We start from the raw sequence: 22943 nt of genomic DNA on the forward strand, positions 1-22943 counted from the left end.
CCAGAGGCAAGCAAGCGCCTCATCTAAGAGAGGCTTCCTGACTCAGCTTTAGCTGCAAAGCCTGCAGCTCATTAAGAGGTCCTGCCACGAAACACTTAAACGGTGTTGACGAAAAGCTGAACACATGCTTTTCGGTTTTCAGCCGTAGCAGGAAAAAAGCTGTGCCGTTTAAAAATGCCGGCTTTCTGGTCCATCCTGCCAGGGCAAACTCTGACTGTTTGAGGCAGGAGGGCCAGCTACCGAGAGAGGTAGCTCTTGAATGTTGTCTGTTGTAGCTCGCTGGCTGGCAGGGACCTTGAAATGCTATAAACATGGCTACAGCCAGTACCTCAGCCATGAGGCTGGAAAGCTAAGGAATGGGCTACATCTAGCCGGCAAACCCACGCCTTTAGTCCTACCGAGATTGCTTGGTAAATTAAGGAATCATGTGATCAGAAAAAGAGAGATATACAGTAAAGAGAGATTCAAAGACAAAGAAAAATTTTAAATTTTTTACAGTGTTAAAATATATGCAGACTAAAAGTTAAAATTCTTAAAGTAAACCTTGTGACTTCAAGGTGTGATAGCACACGCCTTTAATCCCAGTGCCTAAAAGGCAGAGACAAACAGATCTCTGTGAGTTCAAGGTGTAGTAGTGTACGCCTTTAATCCCAATGCCTGGGAGGCAGAGACAGGCGGATCTCCGAGAGTTCAAAGACAGCCTGGTCTACAGATATACGCTCAAAAAGCAAAGAGTTAACTTAGGACTGTCACAGCTTAGCTTCTTAAGCACCTAGTGATTTAAAGGCGCAAATCAAAAGTGCTCCTGGATGGTAAAAAATTGCAGATTCACAATAGGACAGATTCAGACCACTAAATGAGTCACACTGTTGGATGAATGTACGTAGGCTTGGGAAAGAGAAGAAAAAGAATATAGAGAATAAATTTAATGGTTTTAAAAAAAAGGTAAAGTCTTTAGAGTACAGATAGTTAAGAGATTAAAAGAAATAAAGAAATATAAGCCGCGTAAAGATGAAAAATTCACAGAGAGTCTGGATTTTTTGTATTATTGTGTTTTCTTTAAAATTTTTGAATGTGAAGGAGCTAAGTACAGAGAGACATTTCATTATATGGGCTGCCAATTGGAACCAGTACGGATATCATGAGGGTATGATTTCAGAATTTGGATTTAAGGATATGATACTTTGGAAAAGAGATTCTTCTTTTGTTTTCACAGAGGATGAGACTCTATGGATTTCTTCTATTCTGATTTGGTATGATGGACCACGTCCTCCTGAAGGGTTGCTGTGAACATCTTCAGAAAATTTCTTTGCTCAACTGCCAACTGAGATGAAACTAGCACACAGGTTATACCATGAAAGACCTAATTAACGATGCCCCCATTCAGCAGGAAGCAGTTTGGAGAGAAAAAACTGCGCCCATGTTCCCAAATATGGTTTATAAATGTTCTTTTACATTTAAAGGGGGATATGATATAGACATGAATAATTTGCATTAGTATAGATTTTGCTTTATTGATAGAGATTTACGGTCAATTTTGTTATATGTATAAATGTTTCTGATGTAACTTTTACTTGATAACTGTTTTGTTATATGTAATTTTGCTATGTTAAAGTTAAAGCCTTCCTTTTTTGTTTAAACAGAAAAAAGGGGAAGTGATGTGGGAGTGTCATAACAATCTGTTGATTTCATTGGCTAAGCAATAAAGAAACTGCTAGGCCCATTGGATAGGCCCACCCTTAGGTGGGTGGAGTAAACAGAACAGAACACTGGGAGGAAGAGGAAGTGAGGTCAGACTCCGCAGCTCTCCTCTCCAGAGCAGACGCAAGAGAGACGCCATGCTACCTGCTCCAGGGAAGACGCATGCTATGAAGCTCCGACCCAGGATGGACTTAGGCTAGAATCTTAAAGGTAAGCGCACCTAGGGGCGCTACACAGATGATTAGAAATGGGCTAAATTAATATGTGAGAATTAGCCAGTAAGGGCTAGAGCTAAGGGCCAAAGCAATGTTTAAATGAATACAGTGTCTGTGTAATTATTTCGGGGCATAAGCTAGCCGAGCCAGGCGGCTGGGGTGTTGGGGATGCAGCCCCGCCGCTGCTCCTTATTACTACAAAGAAATATCTGAACAGATGGCAAAGAATTCAAAGAACAGCCACTCCTCTCCTTACCACTCAAGCTACTGGTTAGTTGGCTGATCTATAACCACCTGCCCAAGGTCATGGCACTCCAGTCCACTGGCTCTCTCTATTGTGTCTCCTGATCCAGATCCAGGATGATTACATAAAGATATTCTGTATCTTCATTAGAGAAGTGAGTACTGTGAGTCAAACTGCCAAAAGAAAGAAACATTAATCTGTGCAACAGCACCTATTAGAAATAATTATCTTTTAAAACACATATGGACAAAGAGGATCTTTGCCATTTAAGGGGACTGAGGAATTGGACATTTTTAGCAAAGATAGAGTGGGGAGAATACGCGACATTAACCGTCCCCCAGCTATCAAATATAGGAGCTGTTAACGACATAAATTTTGGACCCAGAGCAGATTTGAAAGAAACCTTTCTTTGACTACAGAGGTCCTAGTTGCTTCCTAAACATATTTACCAAAAGAAAATATCTTGGCTCTCTAGATTCCAACTTCTGGAAATTCGGTTGAACAGTTGTGGAGCCCAAGAGCTGAACTGACCTCCTCAGCCACCGTGAAGATAGTAAGCCCACCTTCACAGAAGACCAGTGCTTCATGTGGAACAGAGTTGCCACCCCCAACCAAAGCTTTCTGACATCATCAAGGCTCTACTTATGTCATAAAACTCCTCCTAGCCAGGTTTCTTCCCTACTAACCCCCAGAAATATCCAGCATACAGGTCCTAAAATGCTGCTCATATAGCCCCATGAAGACCCAAAATAAAAACCCCAATCTTCTTCCCAATTACTTGAGTCATATTTTCCAAGTAACTCAAGCCCTTTATGTGTTTTTTTTTTTCTGTAAAATAATTTTTGGTCTGAGTCAACAACTCACATGAATGTTTTTTTTCCGAGCTCCAATGTCCTCATTGGTTATTTTCTATTGATTTTTCTATTGCTTATTACTTCATAATAATAATTATCAAACTTTCCACTTCCCTTCCTCCTCCCACATTCTTCTTGCTCCGCAAATAAACCTCTCCACTCAAACACCAGTCCAAATAGAGAGCAGGGTACTTTGAGCGGTGGGAAGTCCAAGCCCACCCTTCATCCATCCAGATTTAGCAAGGTATGCATCCACAAAAAATATGATCACAAAAAGCCAGTGTATGATATGCAGACAATTGCAAGTGCCATTACCTTTGGCTTCTCCGTCTGCCCCAATTGTCAGCCACATTCAGAGCTTCCAGTTTGATCCCATGTTCTTTCATTCCCAGGTCACTGGATTAGTTGAAATCCCCTTAGTTCAGGCACAATGTCTCATAGTGTGGACCAAGCCCTTATATTCCTGACATCCTTGCTCTTTGTCTCCATCCATCTGCTCTTCCACTGGAGCTTGGAAGCTCCATCTAGTTTTCTGATTTTGACCCTGACTTGATCTCCATCATTTGCCAAACAAAAGTTCCATGGTGGTTTTCAAGATAGTCAGTCATCAGTCTGACTATGGGACAAGGCACACATAGTTCCTAGGGACATGTCACAGTGCGGTCAACTTCTCCTCCCTGCTTAAGTACCTAGAGAGGGTCACCCTATGGCCTTCTGAGAACCACTCGAGAGATATCGATCTTGACATCCCCAGAATGGCCCCATAAATTGAGATATCATCAGTGTATGTGCATTAACTTGTGTGTGTTTTTGTGTGTGTATTTAAATCACAATAACAAATGGATTGTAATATTGAAGTTTCTTCTCATCTTGAGAAGAATATTTGCTACAGAAACACTCTCACAGTAATAGTGAGAGTGTAAACTATCTAAGAAAAGAGAAATAACTGGAGGTTCCCCCAGGAGTTAGGCTCATTGTCCCAGGAATTACGCCCAAGGAAAGTCAATGAACTCAGTGATGGAAGATAAAACCCAGTCTATATAAAACCCTAAATCATTTAGGTGGAACATGAGATACTCTTACAACAGTTACAAGAGGTCTAAAATGCCTGGACTGGAACATAAGGGGAACACAATGACGTGGAGCTGAGAGTGCATGGCAAAACTGATTGGATCTGGCAAAAATTATGTAAGCATACCAAGGAAACCACCAGTGGGAAAAAACCCTAAGAAATCTGTATGACAACATATCATGTTGAACATAATGAGATTTATAGACAAAGGAAAGATCTTAATTATGTCACTGTCACACAGGTGATGATGAACCAGTTCCATCGTAGAGTGACTCCCTGCTGTGTTTAAGATAACCTGTCAATTCTGTCTAGTCAGTTACAAGGAAATTTGCATTAATTGCACAGATTAACTATCATCATCATTTACTGCACAATCAAAGGCAAGTCAAAGAAATCATAGACATGTTGTTGAATGCTGATGATGTTATTGGGAGTTTTGATGGTTTTTTTTCTTAAAGGGAATTCATCGGTGACTCTCATGCATGAAGCAGATCCTTTCTCTGTGATGTTTCCTGAATAGCCACTGAGATACCAGCCCATTGAGTTGTGGTCTCTCTCTCTTTTAAAAAGCAACTTCTACCTTCAGCTTGATCTCTTGCTTGAGCTTGCCTTCTGGCTACTAGGCTCCTTTTCTGATCCTGCAGAGGGCTTTTGTAAGGGATTGTGATCTCTAAGTTTTTCCCCTTTCAAGAACTAATCATTCTATTAATCACAATTCTAAACTGCTGTGGGAGTTTGTTTGTGACTTATGCCTTCACATGTGATACAAGCGACCTGTGTGTATAGGGTCTTCTCTCTGTTCATGTGGGGAAGGCATGGCAGCAGGAGTAGATGGATGCTCATTCTCTGTAAGGATATCAGTAAACAGTGGGAACCAAGTACAAGGATGTCCTGAAATATTAAGTCTTGTCCTTTCAAGGCCCCAAAGCCTCCAGCTAGGTTCAGGGTCACGACAATCTCCAAAACCCCCCGAGCATGAAGTATTCAGAACCAGAAGCCTGTGTGTGCCATATCACATAAATTCATCGTGAGTTCACCAATCTGTTTTTTTTAATTCTAAACTATTTTGTCCCATCAGAATGATCTATATTACCAAGTAACCAAATTTGCTGCATCTTTGGTGTCCTAGAATTGCTTTAAATTGTTGCTGGGACAGTCTTACAAACCTTCCTGTGCTGTTATGAGACCTTAAGGGGACAGCACTTATTTCAGAAATCAAAGGCAGTTGGGTTCAATCCTATGGTTAGCTGTCAGCTAGACACTGGAAGGATGGATTTGACTAAGAAAGGGAGACAGCATACATGGAGGCAGGCAACCATTCCTTTGCAAAATGACCCATTTTGAGGCCTTACTTCAGGCTCTTCTCTTCTCCTAATCTTGTTTTTTTATTAGTTTAGGAGAAGAATTAAAACTCCATTTACAGTATCTGTGAACCTGAATGAGTTAAGTATGTGTGACCAACTTGATGTCTGCCTGTCTGTCAACAGGGCCAGAGTTCAGGGGCATCTGATGCATAGCACAGGAATGTCAGCCATCAATCTCTGGTCCACCTAACTCTACAGCATTAGAGTTGTCATGGTTGCTCATCTGATCTTCCTCATATGATCTCCATCCACAGAGATGTCAGAAAAATCCTCCCCTGAGAGTGCAAGTTCTTTACAAATGAAAGATTGTACAACAGAAGACACATGGGAGATTTATATGGGCAAGGTGTTGAAAGGATAAAGTGACAGAAGAAGTTTATTGATTAATTATGAAAGAATCGCTTCAGCTGATAGGTTAGAACATAGGTAGTTGGAGTAAACAAAATAGAATGCCAGGAGGAAGAGGTAGTGAGCTCAGAGAAGCCATGCTCCCCTCTCCCCGGCAGATGCCATAGCTCTGCTCTCTGAGGCAGATGTCGATGCAGCCAGCCACCATGTCAGACATGCTGAATTTTTCCTGGTAAGTGCACCTCGTTATACTACACTGATTATTAGAAATGGGTTAAAATGCTGAATCTAATGGGCCAGCAGTGTTTAAAAGAATACAGTTTTTGTGTATTTATTTCAGGCATAACCTTCATGCGGCCTTGGTGCTGGGGACACAGCCTCGCTGCTCAAATAACTACAGAATGGCTTGCAACCTTGTAAACAACAGAATCCACTGAAAGCCTGAGAAAGCTTGGGAAAGTGTAAAGCATGTTTTCTTGGTAGCAGCGATTTCTCGGTCTGCTCTGCTTGCTTAAAGATAGCAAGGGCTCTCATCTAAAAGAGGCTTGCTGACTCAGCTTCAGCTGCAAAACCCTGCAGCCCTTAAGAGGTCCTGCCACAAAACAGTTAAATGGTGTTGATAAAAGCCAACTGAATGCTTGTATGTTTTCAGCAGTAGCAGGAAAAAAAACTGTGTTGTTTTAAAATGCCGGGTTTCTGGGTCATCCTGCCTGGGCAAACTCTGACTGTTTGAGGAAGGACGGCCAGCTACAGAAAGAGGGCTTGAGTGTTGTCTGTTGCAGCCTCTTTGATGGCAAGGACCTTGAAACACTGTAGACTTGTGGCACTGAATCGGCTCTGTTCGGTACCTCAGCCACAAGGTTGTGATGGCAGAAAGCTAAGGAATGGGCTACATCTGGCCAGCAAAGCCACGGCTTTAGTCCTACTGAGATTGCTTGGTAAATGAAAGACTCATGTGGTCAGAAAAACAGAGAGAGAAATAGAGTAAAGAGAGATTCAATGACAAAGAAAAATTTGAAATGATTTACAGTGTGTTAAAAATATGTGCAGGCTAAAATTTGAAGTTCTTAAAGTTAAAAAAGGAAAGAGTTGTTGGGTGTGGTAGTACACACCTGTAAACCCAACACATGGGAGGCAGAGGGAGATTGACCTCTGTACCTTCAAGGTGAGGTAGCACACGCCTTTAATCCCAGTGCCTTGAAGGCAGAGACAAACAGATCTTTGTGAGTTCAATGTGTAGTAGCATACACCTTTAATCCCAATGCCTGAAAGGCAGAGAGAGGCAGATCTCTGAGACTTCAAGGACAGACAGGTATACAGAGTTATTCCAGGTCAATGATACAGAGAACCTGTCTCAAAAGGCAATAAATAAAAAGGAAAAATAAACAAAATAGAGGTTAAATTGAAGCGCACAAAGATGGAAAATTCACAGCGAATTTTGATAATGTATGCTATTATGCTCTTTTTGAATCATTTGAATTTTGAGGCAGTAGCAATAGCTGCTAAAAGATGTTTCTTTATAAAAGCTGCTGAAATAATCCAACATAGATATTTTGAAAATGCCTTGACTTTGAAATTTGGATCTAAGGACATGATGCTTTGGAAAGGAGTTTCTATTTTGTTTTCACAGAGGGGGATAGTCTGTGGATGCCTCTATCCTAATATGGCAGAATGGACCACGCCCTACTTAAAGGTTGCTGTGAACACCTTTAAAAAATTGCTTCGCTCAACTGCCAAGTGAGATAAATCAATAATGATGCCACCATTCAGCAGGAAGCATTTTGGAGAGAAAAATCTGCACCCACGTTCCCAAATATGGCTTATATACGTTCTTTTACATTTAAAGTGGGATGTGATATAGATATGAATATTTGCATTAGTATAGATTTTGCTTTACTGATAGAGATTTTAGGTCAATTTTGTTATATGTATATGCATTTTTGATCTCAATTAAGGTATTGTGATTGTGTAGTTCCTTTAAAAATATAATGTATCTAGGTTATTAATGGATAATCATTAATAATAGTCAAGTTTGTAGTCATGTTAGTTAGATTTTCTATCTACATAGATATATATATTTCAGTTAGATAGGCATTATTCATATCTCTCTAGACTACAAAATAGGCTATTTAATGTTTTAGTACCTTAGGGTTTTTCATGACAGTGAGACACTCTACTCTTGGCAGCACATGTCTACTTCAGGAAGAAGATGGGCATCAAAGAGGATCCTTATGGAGTTTGATAGCCATTTGGGGAAGAAACTGCTCTTGCCTGGATTGTTGCATAAACTGTACACAGAAAACACTCAGAGAGAGGATTACTGAACTTGCCTAAAGTGAGATGATCTTTTCGTGTTCCCGATTCAGGAAAGGGTCAGCAAAACATTCTTCAAGAGAAGCAGATAGTGAGTGCCTTTGAAATTTCCTGCTTCATGGAAATGTCTGCTGGAAACTATGGGCCTGTAGGCTGAGGATGGAAACACCAACGGTACAGAGGAACTTTGGGTGACTGTCCAGGCAGCGAGATGTCTCTGTCATTTCTAGAGTTTGAAAATGGCTTACTTTTTGTTTGCTTAGGTAACACTGAATTATTCTGGAGTCTCTGATGGAGTTGATAGTTATAGTTTTCCATTGTTATGATAAAAGATAAAATAGATATAAATATTGTAACTGTAATTCTTGCTTGATAACTGTTTTGTTATATGTAATTTTGCTTTGTTAAAGTTAAAGATTCCGTTCTTGTGTAAACAGAAATAGGAGTAATGATGGAGTATAGGTCATTGGTTAATTAAAAAAAGAAACTGTTTGGCCTGAAAGGTTAGAACATAGGTGGGTGGAATAAACATAAGAGAATGCTGGGAGGCATAGGAATTGAGTTTAGAGATGCCATGCACCTCTCCCATGGGCAGAAATGGTAGCTCTGCACTCTGAGGCAGATGGCGATACAGCCAGCCACCAGGTCAGACATGCTAAATCTTTCCTTCTAAGCGCACCTCGTGCTGCAACATACATTATTAGACATGGGTTAAGAGGCTGAAAATAATGGGGCAGGCAGTGTTCAAATGAATAGTTTTGTGTTGTTATTTCGGAGCATGACCTTACACGGCGGCCACATGGGGATGCAGCCCTGCTGCTCAAATTTCTACAATCAAGGGGGAAGTGGAAGAAGGGAAGAAAGAAGAGAGAGAGACAAGGAAGAATGGATGAATTCAATCATTCCTTGGAAAAATGAGTGAACCAATGAATGAGGAGACCTAGTAGGAAAAAATGTGCTGCATTCCCTCAGAGAGTCAGGTCAAATTAAGGATTGACAAGGTTTTCCACTAAGGAGGAGGCTTATTCCATTTTACCTTCTTTGTGCTCCAGGCCCACCCACAAGAGTGATGATGAGGACAGGGAGAAGAAGAGGAGAGGGTGTACCAGAATTCCCTGGTACAATTTCTCACCCAAATTGTAGCCAAATCACCTGACCTGGGACAGCTGATCTACATGCTGGACCCTAACTCCCAGTTTGACAACTCTAACATTTTAACCAAGTTTGTGAAGATGAAGGAACCAAAAATAGCCCAGTTACAGGATGGCAGGTTCCTTACAGGATGGGAGTCAGACATCACTACCATACTGGTATTTGGCGGTTTGATGGGTGTGTGGGGTCTTTGCCAGACTCCACCTAGCATCATGGATTCCCTACTTTACTGATATTATGGAGTTCGGTGCATTCATCATATGTGTGCATGTCACACACTAGTGGGCATCATATGTACATGTTTATCCTGTGTGTGGGTGAGTGTGTTCATGAGTTTTATAGCCCAAGTACTACAGAACATGATCAATGAAAGGGAACACTGTTTTCCAGATATGGCAGGGCAATTATTTAAATGAACTGACAAGGGTTGGATGGCATGGATAAGACCTATGAGAGTTCAAGGCATACCGAATCCAGGCATAACAAAGTAGGTGGCAGACAGAATTCTGGCAAAACTAAGTAGGTAGCTTGATGTCCAACTTACTGGAGAAGAGCAACTGAGCGGAGACACTTTTCACTAAGCAACATGCTCTAGTGGAGATCAAACATCCTTTGACTTACAGCCAGTACGAATTAAACCATTCATCAAATGAAACCTAATTTTCTCTGATTTTGAGTATACATTTGTGTCCCTTCCTGATTAATCTACTCTTTATCCTCTTAAGTCCCAATACCTCACGCTGATATCGGTCACATCTTTCCATTTGACATGGTTTTCCCTCAAGCTTCATACCGCCCCGAGATCATACAACTTTTTGTCCCCTCTCCACTGCTTCCTTGACAGCCATCTTGTCCTTTACCACACCACGCATGCCCAGTCCTTTACTCTCCAAGGGGAAAAGACCATAAATCCTGCTTTGTTTTGAGGCATGTGTTTCTGTGATGCCCCATCCACCAAACGCAATCCATCATTGACCAAATAACACAACATGTTAACAAATTTTTATTCTTTGAGAAAGAATAATCCATTGGAAAAGATAGCAGGATTCATAGAAGACCTGAGGTATCTCTGAAAAAACACATTCCCAAAGAGAGAATTAAGTCTGCCCCTCAAAATTTGAGAATTTCACTTTAACAGATCTTCACCAAATCATAGACATAGATATGGAAGTCATTATCAAACTTGATGAAATACACAGAAGTTTTGTTGGGAACTTGGCAAATAATTTTACCTATCTCTTGGGTTCCATCTTTTTTGTTGTACTGCACTCTTTTGCCCTCCAAGGAATCCCTGCCTAATTCCAAAGTCACCTCTACTGGAGGACATTCAGGCGTGATGTGGAGGTTGCCTTCAATGGAATCATCATGATGGTGGTAAAGGTACAGGACCGGATCATTCTCGTTGACAATGTAGAAACAGGTCGTTATGGTCTGCACCTCATCTGGGACCATGCCACTCCACTCTTCCTTAGAGCCTGGCATGATGTGGAGGTTGCCTTCCAGGTAGTCATCATGGAGGTGGTAAATGTACAAGACCGGATCTTTCTTGTAGGTAATATAAACCATGTCTTCATGATTGGCACCTCTTCTAGGACCATCCCATTCCAGTCATTCTTAGAGCCATTTGTGCCCATGAATGTATGTTTCACTGCTCTGCCAACTATGGTGTTTGAGAGATGAGTGTCTGTCACCTGAGGAAATGGCACATTGTTAGGCAGGATCTTCAGGTTTAAAATCCTTTCATCACTATGAAGCTCCAAGCCATAGACACAATCAATCCCATCATATTTCAACAAATAGAGAGAGGGATATGTTGGCAGTTGATCTAGAATGATGGCTTTCCAATGGGTGACTGGTTCATTGGCTTCCTTCCAGCCATGAGAAATTCTGCGGCCAACAATATTCTCCAGGGCCTCAAAAGGCTTACTAAGTTTTTGCTTCTGGAGCGATGGCCCATTCTTCTTCTGGAGATGTGGCATGCCACTCATACTGAGAGGCATCTTCATCATGGCGGGAGACTTTCTGAGATAGGCCACAGCACTCCTGTTCCACTGTCTCTTGGCTCTGTTTCTGTGCTTGGGCTTCATAGCTGCCAATCTCTGCATAGGAAGAACTCTTCAGTTTAAATCAGACACAAAGTGGTTTCCTCCACCATAAGTGTCTGCAAGGATAAGAAGGTGAGGATGTGAGGTCAAGGCTCTTTTTAGGAATAACTTTGGAGCAGGTGAAAAAGGCAGGGCTGAATAGATTTGGATACCTAAATGGAATATGTTCTTAAGAAATTAATAAGAAAATTATCAAACTCTTGTCTACAGCTCAGTATATGTGTATCAGAGACATATTCCTGCTGCAAAATGCAATTGACCTCTACTGAGAAACCTACTTCCTGACTTACTATATCAATGAGAGAGGAAGCTATGCCTATACCTAAAGTGAGAAAGAAATATCTGAACAGATGGCAAAGAATTCAAAGAACAGCCACTCCTCTCCTTACCACTCAAGCTACTGGTTAGTTGGCTGATCTATAACCACCTGCCCAAGGTCATGGCACTCCAGTCCACTGGCTCTCTCTATTGTGTCTCCTGATCCAGATCCAAGTTGATTACATAAAGATATTCTGTATCTTCATTAGAGAAGTGAGTACTGTGAGTCAAACTGCCAAAAGAAAGAAACATTAATCTGTGCAACAGCACCTATTAGAAATAATTATCTTTTAAAACACATATGGACAAAGAGGATCTTTGCCATTTAAGTGGACTGAGGAATTGGACATTTTTAGCAAAGATAGAGTGGGGAGAAGACCTGACATTAACCGTCCCCCAGCTATCAAATATAGGAGCTGTTAACGACATAAATTTTGGACCCAGAGCAGATTTGAAAGAAACCTTTCTTTGACTACACAGGTCCTAGTTGCTTCCTAAACATATTTACCAAAAGAAAATATCTTGGCTCTCTAGATTCCAACTTCTGGAAATTCGGTTGAACAGTTGAGGAGCACAAGAGCTGAACTGACCTCCTCAGCCACCGTGAAGATAGTAAGCCCACCTTCACAGAAGACCAGTGCTTCATGTGGAACAGAGTTGCCACCCCAACCAAAGCTTTGTGACATCATCAAGGCTCTACTTATGTCATAAAACTCCTCCTAGCCAGGTTTCTTCCCTACTAACCCCAGAAATATCCAGCATACAGGTCCTAAAATGCTGCTCACACAGCCCCAGGAAGACCCAAAATAAAAACCCCAATCTTCTTCCCAATTACTTGAGTCATATTTTCCAAGTAACTCAACCCCTTTATGTGTTTTTTTATCTGTAAAATAATTTTTGGTCTTAATCAACAACTCACATGAATGTTTTTTTTTTCCTAGCTCCAATGTCCTCATTGGTTATTTTCTATTGATTTTTCCATTACTTCATAATAATAATTATCGAACTTTCCACTTCTCTTCCTCCTCCCACATTCTTCTTGCTCCGCAAATAAACCTCTCCACAGGGTACTTTGAGCTGTGGAAAGTCCAAGCCCACCCTTCATCCATCCAGATTTAGCAAGGTATGCATCCACAAAAAATATGATCACAAAAAGCCAGTGTATGATATGCAGACAATTGCAAGTGCCATTATCTTTGGCTTCTCCGTCTGCCCCAATTGTCAGCCACATTCAGAGCTTCCAGTTTGATCCCATGTTCTTTCATTCCCAGGTCACTGGATTAGTTGAAATCCCCTTAGTTCAGGCACAGTGTCTCATAGTGTGGACCAAGCCCTTATATTCCTGACATCCTTGCTCTTTTTCTCCATCCATCTGCTCTTCCACTGGAGCTTGGAAGCTCCATCTAGTTTTCTGATTTTGACCCTGACTTGATCTCCATCATTTGCCAAACAAAAGTTCCATGGTGGTTTTCAAGATAGTCAGTCATCAGTCTGACTATGGGACAAGGCACACATAGTTCAGAGGGACATGTCACAGTGCGGTCAACTTCTCCTCCCTGCTTAAGTACCTAGAGAGGGTCACCCTATGGCCTTCTGAGAACCACTCGAGAGATATCGATCTTGACATCCCCAGAATGGCCCCATTAATTGAGATATCATCAGTGTATGTGCATTAACTTGTGTGTGTTTGTGTGTGTGTATTTAAATCACAATAACAAATGGATTGTAATATTGAAGTTTCTTCTCATCTTGAGAAGAATATTTGCTACAGAAACACTCTCACAGTAATAGTGAGAGTGTAAACTATCTAAGAAAGGAGAAATAACTGGAGGAATCCCCCAGGAGTTAGGCTCAGTGTCCCAGGAATTACGCCCAAGGAAAGTCAATGAACTCAGTGATGGAACACAACCCAGCCTAAATAAAACCCTAAATCATTTAGGTGGAACATGAGATACTCTTACAACATTTACAAGAGGTCTAAAATACCTGGACTGGAACATAAGGGGAACACAATGACGTGGAGCTGAGAGTGCATGTCAAAACTGATTGGATCTGGCAAAAATTATGTAAGCATACCAAGGAAACCACCAGTGGGACAAAACCCTAAGAAATCTGTATGACAACATATCATGTTGAACATAATGTGATTTATAGACAAAGGAAAGATCTCAATTATGTCACTGTCACACAGGTGATGATGAACCAGTTCCATCGTAGATTGACTCCCTGCTGTGTTTAAGATAACCTGTCAATTCTGTCTAGTCAGTTACAAGGAAATTTGCATTAATTGCACAGATTAACTATCAGCATCATTTACTGCACAATCAAAGGCAAGGCAAAGAAATCATAGACATGTTGTTGAATGCTGATGATGTTATTGGGAGTTTTGATGGGTTTTTTTCTTAAAGCGAAATCATCGGTGACTCTCATGCATGAAGCAGATCTTTTCTCTGTGATGTTTCCTGAATAGCCACTGAGATACCAGCCCATTGAGTTGTGGTCTCTCTCTCTTTTAAAAAGCAACTTCTACCTTCAGCTTGATCTCTTGCTTGAGCTTCCCTTCTGGCTACTAGGCTCCTTTTCTGATCCTGCAGAGGGCTTTTGTCAGGGATTGTGATCTCTAAGTTTTTCCCCTTTCAAGAACTAATCATTCTATTAATCACAATTCTAAACTGCTGTGAGAGTTTGTTTGTGACTTATGCCTTCACATGTAATACAAGCGACCTGTGTGTATAGGGTCTTCTCTCTGTTCATGTGGGGAAGGCATGGCAGCATGAGTAGATGGCTGCTCATTCTCTGTAAGGAAATCAGTAAACAGTGGGAACCAAGTACAAGGATGTCCTGAAATATTAAGTCTTGTCCTTTCAAGGCCCCAAAGCATCCAGCTAGGTTCAGGGTCACGACAATCTCCAAAAACCACCGAGCATGAAGTATTCAGAACCAGAAGCCTGTGTGTGCCATATCACATAAATTCATCATCAGTACACCAATCTGTTTTTTTTTTATTTCTAAATTATTTTTTCCCATCAGAACGATCTATATTACCAATAAACCAAATTTGCTGCATCTTTGGTGTCCTAGAATTGCTTTAAATTGTTGCTAGGACAGTCTTACAAACTTTCCTGTGCTGTTATGAGACCTTAAGGGGACAGCACTTATTTCAGAAATCAAAGGCAGTTGGGTTCAATCCTATGGTTAGCTGTGAGCTAGACACTGGAAGGATGGATTTGACTAAGAAAGGGGGACAGCATACATGGAGGCAGGTAACCTTTCCTTTGCAAAATGACCCATTTTGAGGCCTTACTTCAGGCTCTTCTCTTCTCCTAATCTTGGTTTTTTTATTAGTTTAGGAGAAGAATTAAAACTCCATTTACAGTATCTGTGAAACCGAATGAGTTAAGTATATGTGATCAACTTGATGTCTGCCTGTCTGTCAACAGGGTCAGAGTTCAGGGGCATCTGATGCATAGCACAGGAATGTCAGCCATCAATCTCTGGTCCACCTAACTCTACAGCATTAGAGTTGTCATGGTTGCTCATCTGATCTTCCTCATATGATCTCCATCCACAGAGATGTCAGAAAAATCCTCCCCTGAGAGTGCAAATTCTTTACAAATGAAAGATTATACAACAGAAGACACATGGGAGATTTATATGGGCAAGCTGTTGAAAGGATAAAGTGACAGAAGAAGTTTATTGATTAATTAAAGAAAGAATCCGCTCAGCTGATAGATTAGAACATAGGTAGGTGGAGTAAACAAAATAGAATGCCGGGAGGAAGAGGTAGTGAGCTCAGAGAAGCCATGCTCCCCTCTCCCCGGCAGATGCCATAGCTCTGCTCTCTGAGGCAGTTGTCGATGCAGCCAGCCACCATGTCAGACATGCTGAATTTTTCCTGGTAAGTGCACCTCGTTATACTACACTGATTATTAGAAATGGGTTAAAATGCTGAATTTAATTGGCCAGCAGTGTTTAAAAGAATAAAGTTTTGGTGTATTTATTTCAGGCATAACCTTCATGCGGCCGTGGTTATGGGGACACAGCCTCGCTGCTCAAATAAGTACAGAATGGCTTGCAGCCTTGTGGACAACTGAATCCACTGAAAGCCTGAGAAAGCTTGGGAAAGAGTACAGCATGTTTTCTTGGTAGCAGCGATTTCTCGGTCTGCTCTGCTTGCTAGAAGAAAGCAAGGGCTCTCATCTAAAAGAGGCTTGCTGACTCAGCTTCAGCTGCAAAACCCTGCAGCCCTTAAGAGATCCTGCCACAAAACATTTAAATGGTGTTGATAAAAGCCAACTGAATGCTTGTATGTTTTCAGCAGTAGCAGGAAAAAAAACTGTGTTTTAAAATGCCGGCTTTCTGGGCCATCCTGCCTGGTCAAACTCTGACTGTTTGAGGAAGCACGGCCAGCTACAGAAAGAGGGCTTGAGTGTTGTCTGTTGCAGCCTCTTTGATGGCAAGGACCTTGAAACACTGTAGACTTGTGGCACTGAATGCGGCTCTGTTCGGTACCTCAGCCACAAAATTGGAATGGCAGAAAGCTAAGGAATGGGCTACATCTGGCAAGCAAAGCCACGGCTTTAGTCCTACTGGGATTGCTTGGTAAATGAAAGATTCATGTGGTCAGAAAAACAGAGAGAGAAATAGAGTAAAGAGAGATTCAAAGACAAAGAAAATTTTTAAATGATTTACAGTGTGTTAAAAATATGTGCAGGCTAAAATTTGAAGTTCTTAAAGTTAAAAAAAGGAAGAGAGTTGTTGGGTGTGGTAGTACACACCTGTAAACCCAACACATGGGAGGCAGAGGGAGATTGACCTCTGTACCTTCAGTGTGAGGTAGCACACGCCTTTAATCCCAGTGCCTTGAAGGCAGAGACAAACAGATCTTTGTGAGTTCAATGTGTAGTAGCATACACCTTTAATCCCAATGCCTGAAAGGCAGAGAGAGGCAGATCTCTGAGACTTCAAGGACAGACAGGTATACAGAGTTATTCCAGGTCAAAGATACAGAGAACCTGTCTCAAAAGGCAAAAAATAAAAAGGAAAAATAAACAAAATAGAGGTTAAATTGAAGCGCACAAAGATGGAAAATTCACAGCGAATTTTGATATTGTATGCTATTATGCTCTTTTTGAATCATTTGAATTTTGAGGCAGTAGCAATAGCTGCTAAAAGATGTTTCTTTATAAAAGCTGCTGAAATAATCCAACATAGATATTTTGAAAATGCCTTGACTTTGAAATTTGGATCTAAGGACATGATGCTTTGGAAAGGAGTTTCTATTTTGTTTTCAGAGAGGGTGATAGTCTGTGGATGCCTCTATCCTAATATGGTAGGATGGACCACGCCCTACTTAAAGGTTGCTGTGAACACCTTTAAAAAATTGCTTCGCTCAACTGCCAACTGAGATAAATCAATAATGATGCCACCATTCAGCAGGAAGCATTTTGGAGAGAAAAATTTGCACCCACGTTCCCAAATATGGCTTATAAACGTTCTTTTACATTTAAAGTGGGATGTGATATAGATATGAATATTTGCATTAGTATAGATTTTGCTTTTCTGATAGAGATTTTAGGTCAATTTTGTTATATGTATATGCATTTTTGATCTTAATTAAGGTATTGTGATTGTGTAGTTCATTTAAAAATATAATGTATATAGGTTATTAATGGATAATCATTAATAATAGTCAAGTTTGTAGTCATGTTAGTTAGATTTTCTAGCTACATAGATATATATATATATATATTTCAGTTAGATAGGCATTATTCATATCTCTCTAGACTACAAAATAGGCTATTTAATGTTTTAGTACCTTAGGGTTTTTCATGACAGTGAGACACTCTACTCTTGGCAGCACATATCTACTTCAGGAAGAAGATGGGCATCACAGAGGATCCTTATGGAGTTTGATAGCCATTTGGGGAAGAAACTGCTCTTGCCTGGATTGTTGCATAAACTGTACACAGAAAACACTCAGAGAGAGGACTACTGAACTTGCCTAAAGGCGAGATGATCTTTTCGTGTTCCTGATTCAGGAAAGGGTCAGCAAAACATTCTTCAAGACAAGCAGATAGTGACTGCCTTTGAAATTTCCTGCTTCATGGAAATGTCTGCTGGAAACTATGGGCCTGTAGGCTGAGGATGGAAACACCAACGGTACAGAGGAACTTTGGGTGACTGTCCAGGCAGCGAGATGTCTCTGTCATTTCTAGAGTTTGAAAATGGCTTACTTTTTGTTTGCTTAGGTAATACTGTATTATTCTGGAGTCTCTGATGGAGTTGAAGAATAGATAGATAGTTATAGTTTTCCATTGTTATGATAAAAGATAAAATAGATATAAATATTGTAACTGTAATTCTTGCTTGATAACTGTTTTGTTATATGTAATTTTGCTATGTTAAAGTTAAAGATTCCGTTCTTGTTTAAACAGAAATAGGAGTAATGATGGAGTATAGGTCATTGGTTAATTAAAAAAAGAAACTGTTTGGCCTGAAAGGTTAGAACATAGGTGGGTGGAATAAACATAAGAGAATGCTGGGAGGCATAGGAATTGAGCTTAGAGATGCCATGCACCTCTCCCATGGGCAGAAATGGTAGCTCTGCACTCTGAGGCAGATGGCGATACAGCCAGCCACCAGGTCAGACATGCTAAATCTTTCCTTCTAAGCGCACCTCGTGCTGCAACATACATTATTAGACATGGGTTAAGAGGCTGAAAATAATGGGGCAGGCAGTGTTGAAATGAATAGTTTTGTGTTGTCATTTCAGAGCATAACCTTACAAGGCGGCCCCATGGGGATGCAGCCCTGCTGCTCAAATTTCTACAATCAAGGGGGAAATGGAAGAAGGGAAGAAAGAAGAGAGAGAGACAAGGAAGAATGGATGAATTCAATCATTCCTTGGAAAAATGAGTGAACCAATGAATGAGGAGACCTAGTAGGAAAAAATGTGCTGCATTCCCTCAGAGAGTCAGGTCAAATTAAGGATTGACAAGGTTTTCCACTAAGGAGGAGGCTTATTCCATTTTTCCTTCTTTGTGCTCCAGGCCCACCCACAAGAGTGATGATGAGGACAGGGAGAAGAAGAGGAGAGGGTGTACCAGAATTCCTTGGTACAATTTCTCACCCAAATTGTAGCCAAATCACCTGACCTGGGACAGCTGATCTACATGCTGGACCCTAACTCCCAGTTTGACAACTCTAACATTTTAACCAAGTTTGTGAAGATGAAGGAACCAAAAATAGCCCAGTTACAGGATGGCAGGTTCCTTACAGGATGGGAGTCAGACATCAGTTCCATACTGGTGTTTGGCGGTTTGATGGGTGTGTGGGGTCTTTGCCAGACTCCACCTAGCATCATGGATTCCCTACTTTACTGATATTATGGAGTTCGGTGCATTCATCATATGTGTGCATGTCACACACTAGTGGGCATCATATGTACATGTTTATCCTGTGTGTGGGTGAGTGTGTTCATGAGTTTTATAGCCCAAGTACTACAGAACATGATCAATGAAAGGGAACACTGTTTTCCAGATATGGCAGGGCAATTATTTAAATGAACTGACAAGGGTTGGATGGCATGGATAAGACCTATGAGAGTTCAAGGCATACCGAATCCAGGCATGACAAAGTAGGTGGCAGACAGAATTCTGGCAAAACTAAGTAGGTAGCTTGATGTCCAACTTACTGGAGAAGAGCAACTGAGCGGAGACACTTTTCACTAAGCAACATGCTCTAGTGGAGATCAAACATCCTTTGACTTACAGCCAGTACGAATTAAACCATTCATCAAATGAAACCTAATTTTCTCTGATTTTGAGTATACATTTGTGTCCCTTCCTGATTAATCTACTCTTTATCCTCTTAAGTGCCAATACCTCATGCTGATATTGGTCACATCTTTCCATTTGACATGGTTTTCCCTCAAGCTTCATACCGCCCCGAGATCATACAACTTTTTGTCCCCTCTCCACTGCTTCCTTGACAGCCATCTTGTCCTTTACCACACCACGCATCCCCAGTCCTTTACTCCCCAAAGGGAAAAGACCATAAATCCTGCTTTGTTTTGAGGCATGTATTTCTGTGATGCCCCATGCACCAAACACAATCCATCCTTGACCAAATAACACAACATGTTAACAAATTTTTATTCTTTGAGAAAGAATAATCCATTGGAAAAGATACCAGCATTCATAGAAGACCTGAGGTATCTCTGAAAAAACACATTCCCAAGGAGAGAATTAAGTCTGCCCCTCAAAGTTTGAGAATTTCACTTTAACAGATCTTCACCAAATCATAGACATAGATATGGAAGTCATTATCAAACTTGATGAAATACACAGAAGTTTTGTTGGGAACTTGGCAAATAATTTTACCTATCTCTTGGGTTCCATCTTTTTTGTTGTACTGCACTCTTTTGCCCTCCAAGGAATCCCTGCCTAATTCCAAAGTCACCTCTACTGGAGGACATTCAGGCGTGATGTGGAGGTTGCCTTCAAAGGAATCATCATGATGGTGGTAAAGGTACAGGACCGGATCATTCTCGTTGACAATGTAGAAACAGGTCGTTATGGTCTGCACCTCATCTGGGACCACGCCACTCCACTTTTCCTTAGAGCCTGGCATGATGTGGATGTTGCCTTCCAGGTAGTCATCCAGGAGGTGGTAAATATACAAGACCGGATCTTTCTTGTAGGTAATATAAAACCAGGTCTTCATGATTGGCACCTCTTCTAGGACCATCCCGTTCCAGTCATTCTTAGAGCCATTTGTGCCCATGAATGTATGTTTCACTGCTCTGCCAACTATGGTGTTTGAGAGATGAGTGTCTGTCACCTGAGGAAATGGCACATTGTTAGGCAGGATCTTCAGGTTTAAAATCCTTTCATCATTATGAAGCTCCAAGCCATAGACACAATCAATCCCATCATATTTCAACAAATAGAGGGATATGTTGGCAGTTGATCTAGAATGATGGCTTTCCAATGGGTGACTGGTTCATTGGCTTCCTTCCAGCCATGAGAAATTCTGCGGCCAACAATATTCTCCAGGGCCTCAAAAGGCTTACTAAGTTTTTGCTTCTGGAGCGATGGCCCATTCTTCTTCTGGAGAGGTGGCATGCCACTCATACTGAGAGGCATCTTCATCATGGCGGGAGACTTTCTGAGATAGGCCACAGCACTCCTGTTCCACTCTCTCTTGGCTCTGTTTCTGTGCTTGGGCTTCATAGCTGCCAATCTCTGCTTAGGAAGAACTCTTCAGTTTAAATCAGACACAAAGTGGTTTCCTCCACCATAAGTGCCTGCAAGGATAAGAAGGTGAGGATGTGAGGTCAAGGCTCTTTTTAGGAATAACTTTGGAGCAGGTGAAAAAGGCAGGGCTGAATAGATTTGGATACCTAAATGTAATATGTTCTTAAGAAATTAATAGGAAAATTATCAAACTCTTGTCTACAGCTCAGTATATGTGTATCAGAGACATATTCCTGCTGCAAAATGCAATTGACCTCTACTGAGAAACCTACATCCTGACTTACTATATCAATGAGAGAGGAAGCTATGCCTATACCTAAAGTGAGAAAGAAATATCTGAACAGATGGTAAAGAATTCAAAGAACAGCCACTCCTCTCCTTACCACTCAAGCTACTGGTTAGTTGGCTGATCTATAACCACCTGCCCAAGGTCATGGCACTCCAGTCCACTGGCTCTCTCTATTGTGTCTCCTGATCCAGATCCAAGTTGATTACATAAAGATATTCTGTATCTTCATTAGAGAAGTGAGTACTGTGAGTCAAACTGCCAAAAGAAAGAAACATTAATCTGTGCAACAGCACCTATTAGAAATAATTATCTTTTAAAACACATATGGACAAAGAGGATCTTTGCCATTTAAGTGGACTGAGGAATTGGACATTTTTAGCAAAGATAGAGTGGGGAGAAGACCTGACATTAACCGTCCCCCAGCTATCAAATATAGGAGCTGTTAACGACATAAATTTTGGACCCAGAGCAGATTTGAAAGAAACCTTTCTTTGACTACAGAGGTCCTAGTTGCTTCCTAAACATATTTACCAAAAAAAAATATCTTGGCTCTCTAGATTCTCACTTCTGGAAATTCGGTTGAACAGTTGTGGAGCCCAAGAGCTGAACTGACCTCCTCAGCCACCGTGAAGATAGTAAGCCCACCTTCACAGAAGACCAGTGCTTCATGTGGAACAGAGTTGCCACCCCAACCAAAGCTTTGTGACATCATCAAGGCTCTACTTATGTCATAAAACTCCTCCAAGCCATGTTTCTTCCCTACTAACCCCCAGAAATATCCAGCATACAGGTCCTAAAATGCTGCTCATACAGCCCCATGAATACCCAAAATAAAAACCCCAATCTTCTTCCCAATTACTTGAGTCATATTTTCCAAGTAACTCAACCCCTTTATGTGTTTTTTTTTTTCTGTAAAATAATTTTTGATCTGAGTCAACAACTCACATGAATGTTTTTTTTCCCTAGCCCCAATGTCCTCATTGGTTATTTTCTATTGATTTTTCCATTACTTCATAATAATAATTATCAAACTTTCCACTTCTCTTCCTCCTCCCACATTCTTCTTGCTCCGCAAATAAACCTCTCCACTCAAACACCAGTCCAAATAGAGGGCAGGGTACTTTGAGCTGTGGGAAGTCCAAGCCCACCCTTCATCCATCCAGATTTAGCAAGGTATGCATCCACAAAAAATATGATCACAAAAAGCCAGTGTATGATATGAAGACAATTGCAAGTGCCATTATCTTTGGCTTCTCCGTCTGCCCCAATTGTCAGCCACATTCAGAGCTTCCAGTTTGATCCCATGTTCTTTCATTCCCAGGTCACTGGATTAGTTGAAATCCCCTTAGTTCAGGCACAGTGTCTCATAGTGTGGACCAAGCCCTTATATTCCTGACATCCTTGCTCTTTTTCTCCATCCATCTGCTCTTCCACTGGAGCTTGGATGCTCCATCTAGTTTTCTGATTTTGACCCTGACTTGATCTCCATCATTTGCCAAACAAAATTTCCATGGTGGTTTTCAAGATAGTCAGTCATCAGTCTGACTATGGGACAAGGCACACATAGTTCCTAGGGACATGTCACAGTGCGGTCAACTTCTCCTCCCTGCTTAAGTACCTAGAGAGAGTCACCCTATGGCCTTCTGAGAACCACTCGAGAGATATCGATATTGACATCCCCAGAATGGCTCTATAAATTGAGATATTA

This window comes from Microtus pennsylvanicus, chromosome Y (assembly GCF_037038515.1).
Source record: "Microtus pennsylvanicus isolate mMicPen1 chromosome Y, mMicPen1.hap1, whole genome shotgun sequence".
Lineage (NCBI taxonomy): Eukaryota > Metazoa > Chordata > Mammalia > Rodentia > Cricetidae > Microtus > Microtus pennsylvanicus.